The sequence below is a fragment of the Phyllostomus hastatus genome, unplaced genomic scaffold, assembly GCF_019186645.2.
Source record: "Phyllostomus hastatus isolate PE091 unplaced genomic scaffold, TTU_PhHast_1.1 phas_contig_65, whole genome shotgun sequence".
NCBI classification, from domain to species: Eukaryota; Metazoa; Chordata; class Mammalia; order Chiroptera; family Phyllostomidae; genus Phyllostomus; species Phyllostomus hastatus.
The window spans coordinates 5,177,861-5,202,008 of NW_025333932.1; positions in this window are offsets into that span (position 1 = coordinate 5,177,861).

A 24,148-nucleotide genomic window follows, 5' to 3' on the forward strand; every position below is an offset into this window, starting at 1 on the left:
ATTTGGATATATTCCCAGAAGTGCAACACTGGGTCATAAGGCAGTTCCAGTTTACCTTTTCTGAAGAGCCTCCATACTGCTTCCACAGTGGCTTCACCAATCTGTATTTCCACCAACAGTGCACAGGGCATTAGGGTTCACTTTTCTCCACATCCTTGCCAACACTTGTTTGTTGATTTGTTGACGGTAGCCATTCTGACTGGTGTGAGATGGTATTTCATTGTGGTTTTAATTTGCATTTCTATGATGATTAGTGATGTTGAACATGTTTTATATGTATATTGATTATCCTTATGTATATGTATATTGTATATGTATATATACAATATATGCATATGTATATGTATATGTATCCTTATTTATATGTATATTGATATCCTTAGAGAAGTGTCTATTCAGGTCTTTTGCCCACTTTTTAATCAGGTTGTTTGTTATTTTGGTTTTGAGTTGTATAACTTCTCTATAAATTTTGGATATTAACCCTTTGAAGGGGTGTCCAACCTGTGGCCCACAGGCTGCATGTGGCTCAGGATAGCTATGAATGTGGGTCAACACAAAATCATAAATTTACTTAAAACATTATGAGAAGTTTTTTGTGATTACATGCCACAGTGTATTTTATGGGTGACCAAAGAAAACTCTTCTTCTTCCAGTGTGACCCAGAGACACCAAAAGGTTGGACACCCCTGCAATAAGTATATCACTAATGAATATGTTCTCACATTCAATGGGTTGTCTTTTTATTTTGTTGATGGTTTCTTTTGCTGTGAAAAACTTTTTAGTTTGCTATAGTCCCATTTGCTTATTTTTATTGTTTCCCTTGCCCAAGACAATATATCAGAAAAAAATACAGCTGTGAGAAATGTCTGAGATTTTACTGCCTATGATTTCTTCCACAATTTTAATAGTTTCACAACTTACATTTAAATCTTTAATCCATTTTGAGTTTATTCCATGTGTGATGTAAGAAGGTGGTCTATTTTCAATTTTTGCACCTTCTTGTCCAATTTTTCAACACTATTAATTGAATAGACTATCTTTACCCCATTGTATATTGCCTTTTTTGTCAAATATTAATTGACTGTAAAGTCCTGGGTTTATTTCTGAACTTACTATACTGTTATATTGATCTATATGTATCTTTATATTCTGGTACCACACTGTTTTGATTACTATGGCCTTGTAGTATATTTGATATAAGGTAGCATGATTCCTCCAACTTTGTTCTTTCTTAAGATTATTATGGCTATTCAGTAATTTTTGTGGTTCCATATAAATTTTTGGAATATTTGTTCTAGTACTGTGAGATACACCATTGGTATCTTGACAGATATTTCATTGAACTTATAGATTGTTTTGGGTAGTTTGGATATTTTAATGATGTTAATTCTTCCCATCCATGACCATGGTATATGCTTCCACTTATTTCTTTCTTCAGTGTCTTATAATTTTTCAAGTACAAGTCTTTTACATAGTTGGTTAAATTTATTTCTAGATTTTTTTGGAGCAATTGTGAACGGGTCGATAAATGTTTATAAGAGTTATATCATCTTGTGGGCTTGCTTGCTTTGTCATTATGTAGTATACTTCTTTGTCTGTTTCTATAGCCTTTGTTTTAAAGTTTATTTTGTCACATATAAGTGTTGCTACCCCAGCTACTTTTCTTTTTCATTTTGCATGAAATTTTTGTATACCTTCACTTTTAGTCTGTGCGTATCTTTTATTCTGAGGTAGGCCTCTCATAGACAATATATATAAATTGTTTTCTTATTTATTCAGCTACTCCATCTTATTTAATTGGAGCATTTAAACATTTATATTTAATGTGATAATTGATAGGTACATATATTTTACCATTTCATTCTTTTAACTATGTTTTTTCTCCTCCTCCTCCTTTTGCTTCTCCTTCTCCTTCAGGCAGTCCTTTTGCCATTTCTTGTAATACTGGTTTGGTGGTAACAAACTCCTTAGCTTTTTCTTATCTGCGAAGTTCTTGATGTCTCCTTCAATTTTAAATGAGAGTCTTGCTGGGTAAAATAGTCTTGGTTGTAGATTCTTGCTTTTCATCACTTGGAATATTTCAACCAGTCCTTTTTGGACTACAATGTCTCCATTGAGAAATCTACTAACAATCTTGTGGGAGCTCCCTTGTAGTAACTAACTGCCTTTCTTTTGCAGCTTTTAAGATTCTCTCTTTGTCTTTAAGCTTTGCCATTTTAATTATGATGTGTCTTGATGTGGGCTTGAGTTCTTCATGTTTGGGCTTCTGTGTACTCTCTTTTCTCATGTGATCTCTTCTTTGATCTCTTCTCTTTATAGTATCCTTATTATATGAATGTTGTTATACTTCATGTTGTCCCAAATGTCACTTAAACTATCACTATAATTTTTATTCTTTTTTCTTTTTGCTGTTCCTATTATGTTTTTATACCTTGTCTTTCAAATTGCTAATTCAGTCTTCTGCTTTATCCACCAGATATTCTTCATTTTTGACTTGTCTTATTTTATGGTGTCTATGTCCTTTTTCATGTTATTGTATTTTTCATTAAGTACATTGTTGATCTAAGTTCCTTGAGTATCTTTATACCCATTTGTCTGAACTCTGTGTTTGATAAGTTGCTTGCCTCCATATCATTTAGCTCTTTTTCTGGAACATTCTTTTGTTTTTTCAGTTGGGGCATGTTTCTGGTCTCCCCATTTTGTCTTATGCGTTAGGTAGACTTGCTATCACTTTCATTTTTGTTAGGGTGGCCTTTTGTAGTATGTGTCCTGTGCAGTCCAGTGGCACAGTCTCTTCCATCACCTAAGCAGGGTGCTCCAGGAATGTCCTTTTTTGGGTCATGTTGGCCCTTCTGTTGTAATTGAGCCTTGGTTGCTCTTGGCCCCTTTGTGCATAGAATCAACTCTCAAGCTGGCTGAATGTGAGACCCTGACCACAGCATGTGAGCTGCTGTGCAGGTGCTGACCACACAATGCAGAATTCTCCTCAGCAGGGGATTGTGCCTGTTAAGATCTCTTTTTGCATATGCCACTTGTGAAGCTTATTAGGTCTTCCTCTGATGTTGTCTGAAACTGTCCACTGGGTGTCTGGGCCTCTGGGAGGGACTCTGGTGCAAGCTAATGTCTAGTGCTGCCTGTGACTGGTCCTGGGCCAACTGTCACGACAAAGTACTGCATAATGTAGTTGCCTCTGCTGACCCTTGGCATGTGTGGGAAGAACAAAGATGCGTACCAAGAGTGGCTTTTACCAGCACCAGGCCTAAGGACAGGTCAGCAAAAGTCCCAAGGCAGCCCAAGATACACCCTCACCTGTCTCCACCTACAAGCTGCCTGTTAGGCCTCTGGCGTTACTCAACTTGCATTAGGTAAGTTCTCAATGAGTCACTGGCTAGAGATGGGTGGTGTTCATCAGGTTGATACAGATCCATACTCAGTGCCAATGCTAGGTATGAGACTATTCAACCAAAGCCCCTGGGTATCCCAAATCTACCTGTCATTCACTGGGCACTCACAGAACTTTGTGGTGAAGTGAGGTCTCAGTGAATTATTTGGTGAGGCCAGCAGAGTTTATGCGGCCCAAATAGAGCAAAATTTAGTTACGTTTGGCCATGTTAATCGATGGCTTTATCTTAGACATGTAAGGAAAAAGTGGCCCTGCCCTAGACCTCCACAACTCATTTTGTCCCAGATTTTGTTGGGAGGAGCTCTAACTCAGCAGGGTGGGGCCTGAAGAAGTTGGGAGAATAGGGCTAGTGGAGTTTCCTTGAGGGAGAGGTGCCAGTGAAGCTTAGGGGAAGATGGTCTTTCTCCCAGATCCACACAACTCAATCTGCCCTGGATTTTGTCTGACCTCAGCAAGGTGGAGTTAGAAGGAGTCAACTGATTGGGGCTTCCAGTGCCCAGAGGGTGGGACTAGTAAGCTTCCTGTGAGGGGGAAGTGCCAGTCAGGCTCACTGCAAAATGTAGGAAATGGGTCCTGCCCCAAAGATGCTCAACTCAGGCACTGACATCCCCTATGTCTTCCCTGACCTCTACACTCTCACTCAGGCAGCTGAGGCCTCAGAATGGCCTACCCTCTACAGGGGGGCGAGGTGACAGGGAGTCCAGAGGGTGGGGTTACTACTGCTTGTCCCTAGGCCGATGCCTTGTGGAAGGGTGTGCTCTACCCAAGAAAAATAGTATATGTGGTACTGAAGCACAAGAATTCCAGCAGCTGTCCCTTTAGCTTTCTCTCCAGAGCCACAAACACCAGACTCTCAAGACTTAACTCTAGTTTACTCTGCTCTCCCTCTGCTGGAGCTCAGGGTAAATAGCTGTGAATGAAATTTTGTGTGTTGGCACTTTAAGAGAGTGCCAGTGTCTCCAGCAGACTCTTTCTCTACCTGACAGAAACCCTGCTGCTTTTCAAAGTCAAATGTTATATGGGCACCTCTTCCCAGCTCTGGTGCTCCGGACTGGGGGAGTCAAACTTCTCAAGGGAATCTCTTGCAGCTGATCTGTCCCTCCAGAACGCCCATGGGTACCCATGGGAGCAAAGCCAGCTCCTTTTGCATCTCCACCCTTGTTACCAGTCTCAACATGGCTTCTTCTGTAAATATTTGGTTATAAGACCTCTCTTAGGGTAGCCTTCAGTTGGTTATTCAGGTTGATTGCTCTGTAATTTAGTCATAATTCCAGTTTGGTCCCAGGAGGAGGTGAATGTAGCTTCCCACTACTCTACCATCATTTTGGATATTCTATTTTTTTAAAACTATGGAATGACATAGATTTAATATACTGATAATTTAGAAAAAAATAATAAAACTGATTTAAGGTAATGACTGTAAGAGACAGAAATAACCATGAGTGCTTGTCTCAGGGGCTCAAGTTTTGTGTGGCGATATGTGAGATCCAGACAGTCTGAGTGATGTAATCTGTGCTGTTGCTGCTCTAAGTCCTGAAAATAGTTACATGGGTGGCATTGCAAGAGTGCTGTAAATGAGAGTCACTCAAAATTTATTTCTACAGATTAAGAATTTTCTGTAATTACAGAAAGCTCAAAGTACTTTTCACACAGGGTTTTTGATATTTAGTCAAGTATTTACAGCAATTCACTCTGGGGTAATGACTGTCTCCTGATTCCCAGGTGGATTCAGATAAAATCAGAGACACAGAATAGCCTTTCCTAAGAAACCATTGTAAAAACTGAAAAACGATTCAATGTCAGCATCTTACCATCTAAAAAATTATGAAATTTTAGTAGCAATAACTATAAAAAGAAATATATTTACTTAAATTTACATTTTAATAATGAAATTATAATGCATACTAGTGAAAATATTATGGTTTGTTTAAAATATCTTTTGAAAAATGTAGTCATCTTTTAAATTACTTGGCACAAAAAGATGCCTTGGTAAACTATAAAACTAAAGTAAGATGTTAATGAAGAATGAGCAAAGGAGTTCTGTTGGAAATTTTGATTTGCGTGTCATAATTAAACATGAATGAGCATGGCACCTCTTTCCCCTTTTAAAGCCCTTTAATGGCCTCTCATTACTCTTTGGGTAAAATTTAAATACCATGTCATGTCCCACCATACCCCATATAATATACAATTCTATCTCTGATACGGACCCCGACTTGTGGGGTCCACATCAGCTGGCATCCACGAACAGGGACCCAGGACTATGAGCCATCATTGTTATGGACAACACACCAACTTGGTTGGAGTACACCTGCATGAGCCCAGGTAAAGGCTGACAACCCCAAGTGCTTTTCAGGAATGCCATAAGGGTATGTTGGATTTCAGAGGAAAAGGGTTTTTCTTCCTAGGTTGCTCTCTCTTGCGACCACTTTCCTGTGAATCCTCAACCATAGGCAATGGGCTCTCTAAAGAACAAGAGCAATGTTTTAAGCTAGTTCAGCAGTTTTGGGGCTGTTGAATGCCTCCCAGATAATGGATCTTTAGATTTGGAATTATAGAAGAGAAGGGACTGATGCGCACTACTAGCTAGGCCCTTCTCATAGTTTGCATCAGCTGCTGAATCTCATGGCCCACCTGGTGAGCCCAGCTTCAGCAGTGGGTGTGTGTGCTGGCAGTACGGCTGAAGCCTCCTGCACATGCACACTCTCAGCCAGTCGAATGGGGGCTGGGTCTCTCTGCCGGGGATGGGCAGCAGTGCAGAGGGGACATTGTTTTCTCTCACCTCCCTTTCTCCCTGGTGTGTGCCAGGGGAGACCTTTCCCACGCCTGGCACCAGGTACAGTCCCGGACACACTGGCGCATTTATGACCAGCCGGGCACAATGAAGCATGTCTGTAGTCCCAGCTATTTGGGAGGCTGAGGCAGGAGGATCACTTGAGCCTAGGAGTTCTGGGCTGTAGTGTGTTATGCCGATAGGGTGTCCTCACTAAGTTCGACATCACTATGGTGACTTCCTGGGAGTGGAAGGCCACTGGGTTGCCTAGGGAGGGGTGAACCCACCCAGGTCGCAAACAGAGCAGGTCAAAACTCCAATTTAAGAAAAAAAAAGTAAATGTATTTGCCAGTAGCGAAAAAACTGTTTCTGAAAGTTGTGAATGTGGTCATAAATTTGTCAATCTAAAGCATGCTATAAGTGGGATGGGGGGTGTGACGTCTTAAAGAAATATCAAGATCCTCCTTATTTATTCTGGAGCTGTTGACCCTTTATTGTAAAAATGAAATTTAGGTATGCTGTCTCCCAGGGAGAACTAGCCCTTCTCCACGGAAGATTAAGTACCATTTTTTAACTCAGTACCAGTAAACACTGATTGTTTCCTTGGGGAAGAACTGCCTATTCTTCCGGAGGGAACGATTAGTCAATCAAGTCACAAAAGCCCCTTGGTGCGTAACCATTTTTGTCTAAAACGTATTTTTTTCAGAGCACCCCCCCCCTCATCTTTCCCACTTTCCTTAAAAACTCTGAACCTAAGAGCTACCAGGTCCTGATAATAACAGGGCAATTGCTTCTTAAACTCATTGCAGATTGCAGAAATAGCAGGGGGCCTGTCTTTCCAAGCTAAGCAAATTATTAAAGTATATCCTGATTCCCAAGCCCTTAGCAAGGCACTCCCATCTACAAGAGTTAATCCCCAAGGACTAGGTTCTCAAATACTTTGGCAAACAGATGTCACTCATTACACTTCCTTTGGAAAATCCAAATATGTTCATATTTCTATTGATACTTACTCTGATGCCCTACATGCATCTGCTTTAACAGAAGAATCTGCTAAAAATATACAGGCCCATCGGCTTGACACCTTTAATCATTTAGGACAGCCTCAGCAAATTAAAACTGATAATGGCCCTAGATACCTTGCCCATTCTACTCAGGTTTTTCTTCAGCATTGGGATATCCAGCATAAAGCAGTAAATACCTTACAATCCAACTAGTCAGGCAATTGTAGATCAGGCTCATCATACTTTTAAAAATCTTCTTAAAAAACAAAAAAGAGGGAATCATGAGTCTTCCCCCCAAAATTTTATTGTTAGCCATGTTTATCTATAATTTTCTAAATTGTAATGAATCACTCTGTACTCCAATAGAGAAACATTTTCAGAAGAAAGAGCCAAAGTCATTTTATCACTGGGAGATGGCTCTTGGCAAGGCCCTGTAGATCTCTTAACTTGGAGAATAGGGTATGCTTGTGTTTCTATCGCTATAGGTCCTGCCTGGCTATCAGCCAAAAGAGTAAAGCCTTATCATGAGCGGGACAGACACCAAGCTCTGCTACCTGGAGCTGAGAACCAAATCAACTGACAGACCAGATGGCCCAGCTGACCCTGAACAACCAGAAGGAAAATGGACACTCACACTGTCACTCATGAGCCTGGGTCTGCCAACAGAGGAGCATTGGGCCTACTCCAATAACAGAGGCAGAGGCTCAAGCGCATCCTGCAGAGGGCAACAACCCCTCGGTGCCCCATAATGTTCAATGGTTGAACCCTAAAAACTGTTTCAGTGGACTGAATATACAAGTAGGGTCCTAGCAGCCTGTGGATGCCCTTTTTTTGTCTTAATCCTTATTTGTGTTTTATGATATATATAAAGATTGTTTTCTTAAGATTGCATTCAGGAACAGCAAATAGTAGGTTTCGCAGGCTTAACAGCTACAATGCATTTACAAATGAAAAAGTGGGGAGATCAGATGTTGGAAACTGCCCTGCCTGGTTTCAGGAGCTGTAAACCCCCATGACTAAGGCTGAGTGAGAGACCTTGGGACCATAAGCCACTGAGGAGACAAAGCTTATCTCCCTGGCAGGAGCACCACCTCTGTTCCTTTTACTTCGCCCTGCCTGGCCCCCATTGCTTAGTCGGTTAGCCAATGATTGGTAAGATTCCTCAAGGGAGGATCGACCTAAGACAGGCACGGTCATGTGGAAGGCCCTCAGGGAAGGACGTGGGGGGATATAGAAAAAGGGGGTGATGGACCCCTGCCCCTCAGCTTTGGCATAGCCTGAGTCCTCATTCTGTCTGCAAGAAGTCTCCTAATCTCTTGGCTGCCTTATTTCCCTTGCTCCACCTAAGCCTGAAATAATTCTGGTGGTGAGTATGGCCCTGTGCTGGAAAGGGTAGGTTTCCTGGGACAATCAGGCCTAAGAAAGAATGCATAAAGTCCTGTGAAACCTCTTTGCCAGTACTCTCAATTTAAATGATAAGGGTCCAAACCTGAAATGAGTTTGTTTCTCCAAAATTTTATGGCCCTTTAGCTATCTGTCCCTGATTCAAAATAGGCCCTCAGAGTTCTTTCAATATTATCTATTTGATCATTACTGCCAGACAGTGATCGATGGGCTTAATCTGAGAATGTGGGTTGCTTACTGATTATAATAATGCTCTGTGTACTTTAACAGATTTGCAAATTATTTTCCCAGGGTCGTGTGGGAGACCAGCAAGCAGCAAGCTTTGTGGGGTCTATAGAGGTCCTAACTAAAAACAAGGGGGGAGATGTAGTAGACCTTTCTGCATGGTGTGGGCACAGATCCCACTCAGAGATGCACAGGACCTGCATCCATGGATAGGTTCTCCTGTGGGGAATCAGACCTGCAATGTACCTAGGCCATTATGAGTCTTGCTTTTTGCTAAAACTCCCTCACCCTGAATTGAGGACATTTACTGCAAAGCAACTTCCTAAAATCCATGCTAAACCTTCCAAGGATGAGTGTTACTGGTTCAACCATTTTGCCTTTTCATTTGCAAATATCCCTCTTCTGTGATGTGATTAGAAGCATTGGCTCCTTTCTTTTCTGTAAAAGGTAACCATCCAAAGTGAGCCTGTGCATAGTAAATAAGGACCATCATGTAATGGGCGGAGAAATCTAATAAAGGCCTGTCCTGGTGGAGGCTGTGGCTTTTGCTCCTCTTGAGAGAAAAGCCATGCTGTCCCTTTTCCTCCATGAGACTCGGTAGTCCATGTGAATGTCTCATTTTATCCATAATGATGCCGACCCCAAGAGCCAGGGTCTGCATCAATCTCTCCAAACTAATCATTTGTTATTAGACCTTCCTGACTTACTATGCTGAACTGTCATCATCATCAACAGCAGCATCATTTTGGATAAGCGAACCTAAAGTTTTTGACTATGCTGTTTTCTCTGTTCAGAGTACTCTTCCCCTGTTAACACACTGTCAACAGTTCAGCTCTTATGCCACCTTTTCAAAGACACTTTCCTTGACTTATCTTTTTCTATCACAACCATAGTGTTTTAAAAATGTATCCCAATTAACAATTACTTTATTATTGTATCAATTCATTTGCCTCCCCTCTCTCTTTCTGCCCTGTCATCTCTATTTAGAATTTAAGCTATTTGGAACAAAAATCATACCCAATTTATTTATTATCATACTTACAGCAAAGTTACATAGAATGTAGCTTACATAATCACATATTTGTTGAATTAACTAATTAAAAGACAGACATTCAACAGAGGTATCATGCAATGCCAGTATTTGCTTAGCCCTGAACTAAAACAATAAAGGTATCACAAAGAGATGTTGATAAAATGACAATAGAGATAAATGTAACAATTAAAAACACTAACTTAACCTATAAAAAGTAGAAACAAGACAAGCAGGAAGAAAGAACATATGGGATAAATACAAAACAAGCACAAGAATAAATCTAAACACAAAGCTATCAATAATAACATTAATGTAAATTAACTAAACATTTAAATCAGAGATTCTTGATGCAGACCCTGGCTTGTGGGATCTGCACCATTATGGTTGAAATGAGACATTCACATGGACTACCGAATCCAGTAGAGGAAAAGGGACAGCATGGCTTTTCTTTCAGGGGGAGCAAAAGCCTTCACCCTTGCTCCAATGAGCTTTTATTGTCTTACTGTACACATTACAAGAAGGTCCTCGTTAACTATGCACAGGCTTGCTTTTATAGAAAACAAAGGAGAGGATGCTGGTAATCACAGAAGAGGGATATTTGCAAATGAAAAGGCAAAAGTAGTTGGACTGGTTACACTCATCCTTGGAAGGTTTACCATGGATTTTAGGAAGTTACTTTGCAGGAAATGTCCTCAATTCAGGGTGAGGGAGTTTTAGCAAAAAGCAAGACTTATAGTGGCCTAGGTACATTGCAGGACTGATTCCCCACAGGAAAACCTACCCATGGGCGTGGTCCTGTGCATCTCCCAGTGGGAGCCGGGCCCATGCCACACAGAGCGGCCTCCCACAATTCTCAGACTGGATATAAATCTAGGTCCAATGACATATTGTTTATAGTGGTTTTAAATATAAGACCACAAATAACCTAAAAATAAAGAGGAGAACGTATTCTTTTATGTTTGGTTTTGTTTTTGTAATGATTTTTTATTGTAGTTTTTCCCATTGTCATTTAACCCCCTTATACCTCCTTTCTCTCTGCATTGTCACACTGTTGTCCATGTCCCTGAGTCCTTTCTCCTTTTTGCTCAACCCTTTCACTCCCTACCCACCCCCAATACCTGTCAGCCTTCTTTCCATCTATGAGTCTGTCTCTATTTTGCTTGTTAGTTCAGTTTGTTCATTAGAATCCACATATGAGTAAAATCATATGGTGTTTGTCTTTCTTTGACTGGGTTATTATACTTAGCATGATGTTCTCCGGGTCCATCCATACTGTCACAAAGGTTAAAATTTTCTTCTTTCTTATGACTGAGTAGTACTCAATTATGTAAATGTGCCATAGTTGTTTCATACACTCCTCTACTGATAGGTAACTTGGGCTGCTTCCATATCTTGCCGATTGTAAATAATGCTGCAGTGAACATACAGGTGCCTCTGTTCTTTCAAATTAGTGTTTTGGATTCCTTCAGACATATTCCCAGATGTGGGATTGCTGGGTAAAAAGGAAGATGCATTTTTAATTTTTGAGGTATCTCCATACTGCCTTCCACAGTGGTTGTACCAATCTGTATTCCCACCAACAGTGCAAAAGTGTTCTCCTTTCTCCACATCCTCACCAGTACTTGTCATTTGTTGATTTATTGATTGTAGCCATTTTGACAGGTGTGAAGTTATACCTCATTGTGGCTTTAATTTCCATGTCTCTAATGATTAGTGAAATTGAACATTTTTTCATATGTCTATTGGCCATCTGTATTTTGTCTTTGGAGAAATGTCTATTCAATTCCTTTGCCCATATTTTAATAAGGATCTGTTTATTTGGTATTGAGTTTTATAAAATCTTTATAAATTTTGGATATTAACCCCTTAGCAGGTGTATCAGGGATGAGTTCTCCCATTCTGTGGGTTGTCTTTATTTAGTTGATGTTTTCCTTTGCTGTACAAAAACTTTTTAGTTTTTGCATCAGATATTGGGGGGGTAGGATTGAGCAAAAAGGAGAAAGGACTCAGGGACATGGACAACAGTGTGACAATGCAGAGAGAAAGTGATAGGGGTTTAAGACTTGGGAAAATTTAGCTTAAGGTAAATAGTCATAAATCTAGCAAGTAATGCGTATGTTAAGTTTTTGTTTCAGTAACTACAGATAAGGCCCATCCTGGCACCTGAGATTAAGCAGTTGACCTCCTGGGGCATTGGCTGGAGTCTGGAGATGTCTGTACCAGGAAGAAGCAAGCGACTACCCTTCCCCCTTGGAGGCAACTGTTGAATTTCAAAGGCTTTCGCTGACACCTTGTTTGTCCTCCCCAACCCCCTTATAAAAGATCTGGCTGGGAAAGAAAGAACAAGATGGTTTGTTAGGGTATGAACCTGCCATCTTCTCGGATTGCTGGCCATCTGAATAAAGCGCCTATAAAAGATTCAATCACTGTCATTGCTTATTGGATTTGGTAGTGACAGGCAGCCTGAACGCTGGTGTCTTTTCTGGTTACAAAAGGAGGTATAAAGGGGTTAAATGGCAATAGGAAAAACTACAATAAAAAATCATTGCAAAAACAAAACAAAACAAAACAAAACAAAAAAGAATATGTTCTACTCTTCATTTTTAGGTTACTTGTGGTTTTATATTTAGACTACAAACAGCATGTCATTGGATCTTGATTTATATCCAGTCTGAGAATCTCTGATTTAAATGTTTAGTTAATTTACATTAATGTTATTATTGATAGCTTTGTGTTTAGATTTATTCTTGTGCTTGTTTTGTATTTATCCCATATGTTCTTTCTTCCTGCTTGTCTTGTTTCTACTTTTTTATAGGTTAAGTTAGTGTTTTTAATTGTTACATTTATCTCTATTGTCATTTTATCAACATCTCTTTGTGATACCTTTATTGTTTTAGTTCAGGGCTAAGCAACTACTGGCATTGTATGATACCTCTGTTGAATGTCTGTCTTTTAATTAGTTAATTCAACAAATATGTGATTATGTAAGCTACATTCTATGTAACTTTGCTGTAAGTATGATAATAAATAAATTGGGTATGATTTTTGTTCCAAATAGCTTAAATTCTAAATAGAGATGACAGGGCAGAAAGAGAGAGGGGAGGCAAATGAATTGATACAATAATAAAGTAATTGTTAATTGGGATACATTTTTAAAACACTTATGGTTGTGATAGAAAAAGATAAGTCAAGGAAAGTGTCTTTGAAAAGGTGGCATAAGAGCTAAGGGTGAACTGTTAACAATTTGTTAGCTTGGGAAGAATATTCTGAATGGGGAAAACAGAGTAAAATAGAGACAGACTCATAGCTAGAGAGCAGCATAACAGGTAGTAGGGGGAGAGTAGGGGATGAAGAGATTGAGTAAAAGGAAAAAGGACCCATGGACATGGACAAAAGTGTGACAGTGCAGAGTGGTGGTATATGGGGATTAAATGGCAATGGAAAAATGCAATAAAAATCATTAAGAAAAGAAAGAAGACATCTATGTGGACTCTTCACACACAAAGTATAACAAAAATTAACAATTTATGGGAATATATATCAAAATATATGAAATAGATAACCTTAAAAGTAATTGACATAAGAAAAACTATAAAGTTAAAGTAATCATCTGTTTATCAAATTAATTGAATTTTTAATGCAAATCCTTTTTCCAGGATAAGACACTTTACTAGCTATTCTATTAAGCATTTAAGATATAAGTATGCCTGATTTTATATAAACTTTCATTAAAATAGCTAAGATAGGAATACTTCTGAGCTTCCTTATGAGGCCAGAACTACCCTGAGACTTAATCTTGAGTAAGACAATAACATTGAAAATGATCATAGGTATATAATCTTTCTGAACACAGACACAAAATTCCTCTTCAAAATATTTTCAAATGAAATCCAACAATAAAAAATATATGAGATAATGTGATGAAAAGTATTTTATCTCAGGAATACCAGGTTGTTTCAACATTCAATAAATGTAATTAAACACATTAACAGCATAAGAGAGGAATTCCCCTGATAATTTCAATGATGCAGAGAAAACCTGATAAAATTTATTATTATAATTCTCAGAAAATGAAAACTAGATTGAAACTTATTCAATCTGAAAACCATTGATAAATATCATTCATTCTTCTCTTGAAATGAGGAGCTGGTAAAAAATATCCACTTACCACTTTTATTCAAAATTGTATTAGAAGTTAACTGCATTAAAGTCCAATAAAGAAATAAATGACATAAATGATGTAAAAAAAGAAAACAATTATTATTATTTACAGATGTCTAGATTATATATAAAACACTAAAATTAATACAATTAATAAGTGAATATAACAAAATACCAGTATGCAATAGATATAAACAAATTACTTTTATATCACTTCAAGTAAGAGTTGGGAAATGAAATAAAGTTATGATTTACAATAGCATTAGAACTTAAACATACAGTAAACAAAATACATGCAAGACCTCTATAATGAGTACCACAAAATATTTCCTGAGAAAATATAGAGTGGAAAATATATCAAGTTAATAACTGGAAGACACAGTAATGTTAGGATTTTAATTCTTTCTATACTGCAATGTAAATGTTACACAATATGAAGCATAACAAAAAGAAGAAGGAGAAGAGAAGAAGAAGGATGAGAAAGGAAAAACATAAAGAGTAAGTAGAAGAGGAGGGAGAGGAGAAGCAAAGTGCGGTAAAGACAAAGAGTATATTTTTTTAATAAATATTACAACAAAAAGAGGAATGGAAAAGCAAATCATAAAAATGAAGCCAATAAAAATTTGACTATGGACAATTGTAGCTGTTTAAAAATAGTTTCTGTTATCTTTTGTAAATCAAAAAGAAAAAAATTGTACCTACTCTAATTTTTTCCCATGTAAATATAATTCAGATCAGGAAAAGAACCTTCAAAATGGTGTATTATGGTGAGCAATCAGGGATACATTTATTATTTGTATATTTGTAAGTAATATTTGTTCAATAGTACTGAAGGAAAAATGTAATTGTAACTTAAAATGTAAATGTAATTATAATTTAGAAAATGGGACTTAAACGTATTCTATTGGAATATATAAAAGCAGTATACTGAAAATATATTTAATGCATGCAGTGTCTTTAAAATGGCAATAAGTGTGACCATTTTAAAACATGATCAGAAGTTGTCTTATAATTCTCCCAATGAAAGGATGTTGTTCTTGTGAATTTTATCCACTGTTTGGTGGAAATGTAAATTGATGTAGCACTATAAAAATCAGTCTGGAGATCACTCAAAAAAAAAAAAGAAGAAAACTGAAAATAGCTCTACTATAAGAGACAGCAATTCCACTTCTGGATATTTATCTGAAGAAAATGAAAACACTAATTCAAAAAGATGTATTCAACCCTATGTTAATTTCAGCATTATTTGCAATAGATAAGATATGGAAGCAATTTAGGTGTCCATCAATAGATAATTGGATAAAGAAAATTATATATATATGCATATGTATATGCATACATATAATTAAATATTATGCAGCAATAAAAAGAATGAAATCTTGCCATTTTTGGCAACATGGATAGACCTAGAGGGATTTATGCTAAGTGAAATAGGCCAGAAAGAGAAAGACAAATATCTTATGGTTTCACTTGTATGTGGAATCTAAAAAAAACAAAACAAACAAATAAAACTAAAACCAAAAACAGTACCTAGAAACAGAGACCAAAGGGATGGTTGCCAGAGGGGAGGAGGTAGGGAGATGTGTAATATAGGTGAAGGAGAATACAGTAAATAATATTCTGAGAAGTTTGCATGGTGACAGATGATTACTAGAGTTAATGGGGTGACCATACTGTAAGGCATAAACATGTTAAATCCTGTATTGTACACGAGAAAGTAATACAACTAAATAAGGTTGTATACCAACCATACTTAAGGAAAAGAAGGAAAAAGTAGAAACAAAAAGATAATTTGAAGATTTTTCTTTTTCTTAAAACAGTGATTGGTTGCCTCTCTCACAACCCAGCTGGGGACCTGGCACACAATCCAGGCACCATGCCCTGACTGGGAATCAAACCATTGACTTTCCAATCTGCAGGCTGCTGCTCAATCCACTGAGCCACACCAGCCAGGGCTGAAGATTTTTCCATACAAATAAATTTACTCATACTTTTAAAAAAGAAAGATAAATTATTCTTAGACTTATTATAAAATATAACTCCTAAACTTATTTTTAGTAGGAAGTTTTTCATGTAATTAAGAATTTGCTTAACATTATCATTTTATTTTTTCATGACTATTTCTTAAATCTACAATTTTCTCTCTTTTACTGATGTCCAGAGTTCACTAATAACAAAACAAATGGATGTCTGAGGGCAATCAAACCAAAAGCCAAACTCTTGAAGGGAAGTGGTTTGATTCAGGTGCCCAGCAATCTGGCAGAAAGGTAGGCCCTGGTCTCAAAGACTATCTCCACTTTCTGCTCTGGCCTGCAGTTCTTACAGGCATAGAGAAGAGAGGGCTTATTTTTCTGTTTAATTATCTTGCTAGTTTTGGGGGTGCTGGGGTCCTATCCATTCATATTTTTAGCTCTTGGCATTCTTGGTGTAAGAAGCACCCCTTGTTGCCATTTTGGCCAATGGGGGAGACTCCCTGCTGCTCCTACTGACTGTCTATGACAACACACTCTCAGATCCATTTGTATTTTCATCAGGGAGAGAGATAGTCTTACACTGGGATCCTGATGACCTACACTAGGACCTTCTGAAATAGATCTCCAGCTCCAGCGAAATGTTGCCAGCCATTCAGATGAAAAATTTCATGAGACTCTAAGTTATATACATTCTTGATCATATCTTTACTTTTGGTTCAGGTTAAATCTTTCTTTCTTTTTTTTTATTTAAATTGTTTTATTGTTCAATTACAGTTGTCTGCATATTCTCCCCACCCACTCCAAACCCATCTCCCTCCCTTGCTTCCACCCCTCTCTTGGTTTTGTCCATGTGTCCTTTATAGTAGTTCCTGAAAACCCTTCTCCCCTAAGTCCCCTCCCGTGCCCTCTGGTTATCGTTAGATTGTTCTTAATTTCAATGATTCTGGTTATATTTGGTTTGCTTTTTTTTTGTTGATTATGTTCCAGTTAAAGGTGAGATTATATGGTATTTGTCCCGCAGAGTCTGGCTTATTTCACTTAGCATAATGCTCTCCAGTTCCATCCATGTTGTCACAAAGGGTATAAACTCCTTTCTCTCTACTGTGTAGAATTCCATTGTGTAAATGTACCATAGTTTTGTGATCCACTCATTTGCTGATGGGCATTCAGGTTGCTTCTAGCACTTGGCTATCGTAAATTGTGCTGCTATGAACATTGGGGTGCATAGGTTCTTTTGGATTAGTGTTTCAGGGCCCTTAGGGTATAATCCCAGCAGTGGAACTGCTTGGTCTAAAGGCAGTTCCGTCTTTAGTTTTCTGAAAAAATTCCATACTGTTTTCCACATTGCCTGCACCAGTCTGCATTCCCACCAACAGTGTACCAGGGTTCCCTTTTGTCCAAATCCTCTCCAGCACCTGTTTGCTGATTTGTTTATGTTGGCCATTCTGACCAGTGTGAGGTGGTATCTCATTGTGGTTTTAATTTGCATCTCTCTGATGGCTAATGATGCTGAGCATCTTCTCATGTGTCTCTAGGCCCTCTGTGTGTCCTCCTTGGAGAAGTGTTTGTTCAAGTCTTTTGCCCATTTTATAATTGGTGTTTTTGTCTTCCTGGAGTGGAGTTATGTGAGTTCTTTATATATTTTGGAGATCAAATCCTTGTCCAAGATATCATTGGCAAATATGTTTTCCCATATGGTTGGCTCTCTTTTCATTTTAATGTTATTTCCTTTAGTCATGCACGAGCTTTTTAATTTGATGAGATCCCATTGTTTATTCTTTCCTTTATGTCCTTTGCTTTAGGGGGCATATCTGTGAAGGTGTTGCTGCATGGAACATCTGAGATTTTCCTGCCTATGTTTTCCTCTAGGATTTTATGGTGTTACAACTTATATTTAGGTCTTTTATCCACCTTGAATTTATTTTTGTGTATGGTATAAGTTGGTGATTGAGTTTCATTATTTTTGCATGTAGCAGTCCAGATCTCCCAACACCACTTGTGGAAGAAGCTATTTTTACTCCATTTCATGCTTCTTTCCCCTTTGTCAAATATTAATTGACTGTAGAGACTTAGGTTTATTTCTCGGTTCTTTGTTCTGTTCCACTGGTCTATGTGCCTGTTTTTATGCCAGTACCAGGCTATTCTGATTACAGTGGCCTTGTAATATAGTTTGATATCAGGTATTGTGAACCCTCCTGCTTTGTTCTTCTTTCTCAAAATTCCTGCAGCTATTTGGGATCTTTTATTGTTCCATATAAATTTCTGAAATGTTTGTTCTATATCTGTGAAATATGCCATTGGTACTTTAATAGGTATTGCATTGATTCTATAAATTGCTTTGGGTAGTATGGACATTTTGATGATGTTAATTCTTTCAGTCCATGAACACGGTATATATTCCCATTTGTTTGTGTCTTCCTTAATTTCTTTCTTTGGTGTTGTATAGTTTTCTGAGTACAGGTCTTTTACCTCCTTGGTTAGGTTTATTCCTAGGTATTTTATTTTTCTTGTTGCTATATGAAATTAGATTTTTCCCTGATTTCTGTTTCTGATGTTTCATTGTTGGTGTACGAAATGCCTTTGATTTCTGAGTATTGACTTTGTATCCTGCTATTTTGCCAAATTCATTTACTAGGTTGAGTAGTTTTTTGGAGTCTATAAGATTTTCTATGTACACTATCATGTCATCTGCAAACAGTGACAATTTTGTTTCTTCCTTTCCAATTTGGTTGCCTTTTATTTCTTTTTCTTGTCTGATTGTTGTGGCTAGGACTTCAAGTATTATGTTGAATAGGAATGGTGAAAGTGGGTATCCTTGTCTTGTTCCTGATTTTAGTGGGAAAGCTCTAAGTTTTTTCCATTGAGTATGATGTTGGCTGTAGGTCTCTCATATGTGGCCTTTATTATGTTGAGGAATGCTCCCTCTACTCCCACTTAGCTGAGTGTTTTTATTATAAATGGGTGTTGTACCTTATCAAATGCTTTTTCTGCATCTACTGATATGATCATGTGATTTTTGTCTTTCCTTTTATTTATGTGATGAATTACATTTACTGATTTGTGAACATTGTACCATCCTTGCATCCCTAGAATGAATCTCACTTGGTCATGGTGTATGGATTTTTTAATGTATAGTTGGAAGCAGTTTGCCAATATTTTCTTGAGGATTTTAATGTCTATGTTCATCAGCGATATTGGCCTGAAGTTTTCTTTCTTTGTTATGTCTTTATCTGGTTTTGGAATTAGGATGATGTTGGCTTCATAAAAAGACTTTGGGAGCCTTCTGTCTTCTTGAATTTTTTGAAATAATCTGTGGAGGATGGGGGTTAGCTTTCCTTTAAATGCTCTGTAAAATTCTCCCGTGAAACCATCTGGTCCAGGGCTTTTGTGTGTTGGAAACTTTTTAATTACTGTTTCAATTTCATCAGCTGTTATTGGTCTGTTCAGGCTTTCTGCTTCTTTATTGAGTTTTGGTAAATTACATTTTTCTAGAAATTTGCCCATTTCACCTAGGTTTTCAAATTTCTTAACATATAGTTCTTTGTAGTAATTTCTTACAATCCTTTCTATTTTTGTGGTATCAGTTGTAATCTTTCCTCTTTCATTTCTGATTGTGTTTATTTGGGTCTTCTCTCTTTTTTTCTTGATGAGCCTGCTTAAAGGATTGTTGATTTTGTTTATCTTTTCAAAGAACCAGTTCCTCGACTTATTGATCCTTAGAATTGTGCTTTTAGTCTCTATGTCATTTAATTCTGCTCTGATGTTGGTTATTTCCTTACTTCTACTTGCTCTGGGCTGTCTTTGTTGTTGTTCCTCAAGTTCTTGTATGTGTACAGTTAGGTTTTTTATTCGAGATGTTTCTATCACTTTTAGGTAGGCCTGTATTGCTATGAACTTCCCTCTCAGGACTGCCTTCGCTGTGTCCCATAGGTTTTGGGTCACTGTGAGTTCATTTTCATTAGTTTCCAGAAACATTTTGATTTCTTCCCTAATCTCATTCTTGACCCATTTATTGTTTAATAGCATGCTATTCAATCTCCATGATTTTGAATGTTTTGGGTTTTTTTCCTTGGGGTTGGTTTCTAGCTTCAGTCCCTTGTGGTCAGAGAAAATACTTGACATTATTTCAATTTTCTTGAATTTGTTGAGACTTGTTTTGTGTCCTATCATGTGGTCTATCTTTGAAAAAGTTCCATGTGCATTCAAAAAGAATGTGCATTTAGCTTCTTTGGGATGAAGGGCTCTCTCTATATATGTATCAGTTAAGTCCATTTCATCTATGATATTGTTCAATGCCACAATATCTTTGTTGATATTTTGTTTGGAAGATCTCTCCATTTTTGACAGAGGAGTGTTAAAATCTCCTACTATAATTGTGTTGCTGTCAATATCTTTCTTGAAGTCCTCTAAGATTTTCTTTATCTATTTAGGTGCTCCTATGTTAGGTGCATATATATTTACTATGTTTATGTCTTCTTGATGGATTCTTCCATTGAATATTATGCAGTGACCTTGTGGGTCTCTCTTTATGGTTCTTTTTTTTGAAGTGTATTTTGTCCAATATGAGTATTGCTACCCCGGCAATACTATCTATGGCAAAATAGCTCTGAGATTCAGTGGTGTTGTCTCCTCGATCTCCTGAGCTCACTGGTCTTGGGCTGTTGTTTATGTTGGCTCTGTGTATGCCTTTGGGTTTTGATTGGTGTTGGGTCTTTCTTTGGTGGATCCTTCCCACTAGCTAGTTAACTGAGGGTCACTCTGTCCACTACCTCTTGTATTCTATTGTGCAAGTGTGGGCAGTTTGTGTTGAAGCTGGTTCTTCCATGTGTACAAAGTTTTGAGGGCTCTCTCTTGCTCTTGTTCAGTTGTTTGTTCTGGGTAATTTTTTCACTAAATAGTTGTATTTCCAGATTGGTCCTGGGTTTTTTTAGTGTGGCTTCCACTCCCTCCTTCACCTTCTGTTGCTCTCTGTTGGTGGTTCCTTTGTTGGTGGGTTTTCTCTTCCAGCAGGTATCCTGGTGTTCACAGCTTCCACCTACTCTTTTTTGTGATCAGTTGGAGAGGTAGGCAAAATGGTTTAAGACAACAAGAGAGTATTCTATGATATTTACAGTAGCATCCCTCAGAGAAGAGATAGGAGATCCTTTGGATATGTACAGTGTTAACTGTGATATTTCACCCAACTAAACACTTTTTAGAAAGGATGGAAAGAAGATAAGACTCTTGTTGAGGGGGTAGGGAGGATTGTGAGTTGGATCTAGAGAGCAGTGAGCTTGTAGAAGGTCAGTTTATGAAGTAAAGTGAGAGTAAAGGATAGTAAATAGGTGTAGTGTGTGAGAGAACAGAGTTAACCACAATGGTAATAGAGTTCAGGAAACCATGAAGTGGACTAAGATCCAGGAGGGGTGTTGTGTAGTATTAACAATTGTATGGAACAGCTATTATTTACAATAATAATGGAGCAACAATCATATGACAGAATCTATGTGATATGGATAATCAGAATGGGAAGTATAGGACCTAGAGTAGTGTGCTAATGGAACAAAAGTGAAGTGAAAGACAGTAAAATAACAATACACTATGAATGAGAAAATCAAGGGAAACCAGTCAAACAATGCAATTTAACCAGCCAAGTGAAGAAGACTAATCAGAAAGAAGGGGAATACAAAAATACAAAGTAAAATAAAAGATGTGAGAATGGTGAAAAAATAATAATACAAATATGCAATAACTTGCAAGTTCTCTGTAGTAGCAAAGTAAAATTTGTCTCATTGTCTCAGCTGTTGGGATGCCCTCTCCTTGGGTCCATCTCTGGTCTTTTCACAGTTCAAGGGTTTTTCTGTCTCACTTGTGGGAATAATATATATATATATATTTTTAAAAGTAGGAAAGAATAAGAGGTTAAAAGGAAAAGAGAGGAAGAAGGAGTTAAAAGATAAAAACATTAAAAAATAAAGAATAATTTTTAAAAAGCCTCCAGATGGCTTCAAACTGACCAAGCCAGTTTTGCTGTTCTTCCTGGCTACAGCAGGCTGAGGGGTAATTGATTTCACTTTTATCCCCTTCTGATTGGCAAGTCGGCCTCCAGCCCAATTCCCCAGCAGACTCTGGTCTGGGCACATGCTCTCCCTCGGGCCATAACCAAGGGGTTATGGGCTTGGGGCCCTCTCCTCAGGGCTTTTGGGGTGGTTTAGTGTGCTCTCCCTAGGTTGCCTCCCATCCCTCAGATTTCAGTGCACACTCTTCCCAGGGCTACAGGAGTGTGTTTTGGCCTTCCCAGCCACCTTGGGTGTGCCTTGAGGCTGGGTGGGGAGGAGGCCTGAATGGCTGCTTTAGGAGAATTCCCCAAATAGCCACCAAGTGTCTCTTTTTTCACTTTTTCTTTTTGAGAAATTCCTCCTGCTCAAACCTGACACTCCATACAGAGGCCTTGCCTCTCACACAGCCTACCTCTCCAACCAGACCAGGGGCTCTCTAGGTCAGGGCCTGTCATGGTCCAACTCTTGACTCTCTCCAGCCAGCATCCACAGACTCTGTGGGTGCTCACAGCCCCTATGTGTTTGACACTTAGTCCTTATTCCTCTCTCTTTGACCTCAAGCAACCAGGTGTCTCCCAGTGCTGCTCAAACCTTGTTTGGTAGGGGAGGGAGCTGTTGACCCAGCTCTCTCCCAAGGACCCTGTGGCAGACCTGGTGGGCACCGGGAATGAGGCTGCAGCTGCCCTGGTCCCCATGCTGGGCCTTGGGACTTTATTGTTCTGAAACCCTCTCCTTAACACCTGATTTTTCAATGTCCTCTATAATTTTTGGTCTCCAATCTTCATATACGCTGAGATACTGTTGGCTGTTCACTCTGTTCCTCAGAAGATCAGCTAGGTGTTTCACCCACGTGCAAGGGGAAGTGGGCTTTGCTCCCACCTACCTTGCCGCCATCTTCCTCAAGACTCCAGGCTAAATCTTACATAGCAATAATTTGATCAAGTCAGGTGTCAATGTGTGTTCTTATATTGCATTATGTTGAAAAAATTCCTGTTAGAATCTAATTCCTAAAAGGAGATTTCCCACTCTAGGGAGTGAAACTATAATTACAGTAAGAACCAAGAACAGGAAGGGAAGGGATCCTAGATGAGTGAGAGGAGCCCCAGAGTAGGAACTGGACATCTGGTTAAGTAAGCCACCTAGAAAACCTAAAAATCACTACGGAATTCACCTTGCAATTGAGTTTATTGAAAATATCTACACAAATGAATGAAAATAATTTTTCCTTTATCAATCAGATAGCTTCCTTAGTTTATCTAATATATAAATATAATCTTATTTAGGGTGAATTGGCTATTTTAGAACAAAAATGGGAGACTAATTTGTTTACATGGATCCTTCCAACAATATTCCTTGGTAGTCGGTTGTGACTCATTTGTTGAGTTGGACTTTGTGCTTAGGAACATACAATCAGAAAACTGAGGGTTATATCATGTTCAGGTAAGATTTTAGCTGTGACACATAATATCAGAGCTATTATAAGTGATATATTTGATTATATACAGAGCTATATATTTGTTATTTATATAATTTTATAAATATAGGTCTATAACCATATATTATCATTTATTTAATTACTGCCTAGATGGTACTACAAACATTGAGTCAATATTTATACAAAAAGCAAAGTGAAAAAGAGAGCTGAGCCCAGGTCTTGGATAAAGTGGAGAAGGGGGAAGAGTTTAAGGAATAGAAGTGATCACATTCAACTCTCTGAACATTTTCTTCTATAATTCCTATTAGTCATTTAGATTCCACTAAAAAATCTTGGCATAGTTAATATTTAAGCTTTGTACCAGTGCTCTACATCTGTTCCCGTGAGTCATGTGAGAAGCAAGGTGACTCAAAGATGACAGTGCAAAAACTGCTGCCTAGCTATACTTTCCACATCACTGTGTGATAAAACCCATTTTATTTTTATGTATCAAAATGGACTGTTAAACTTTGTGGGATTCCTCATTCCTGTGGTAACCTACCAGCCCTGTTAATTAGTGTCCAAACAATTACTTAAACAAGCTTTTAATTTTGCATCCTTCAAGGAAAAGTTTGAGAGAAGTTTAAGTCTGTCAGCTTGAAACCACACAAATGAATAAATGGAGTTTTATATTGTAATATAAATTTAAAAACTTAAAAC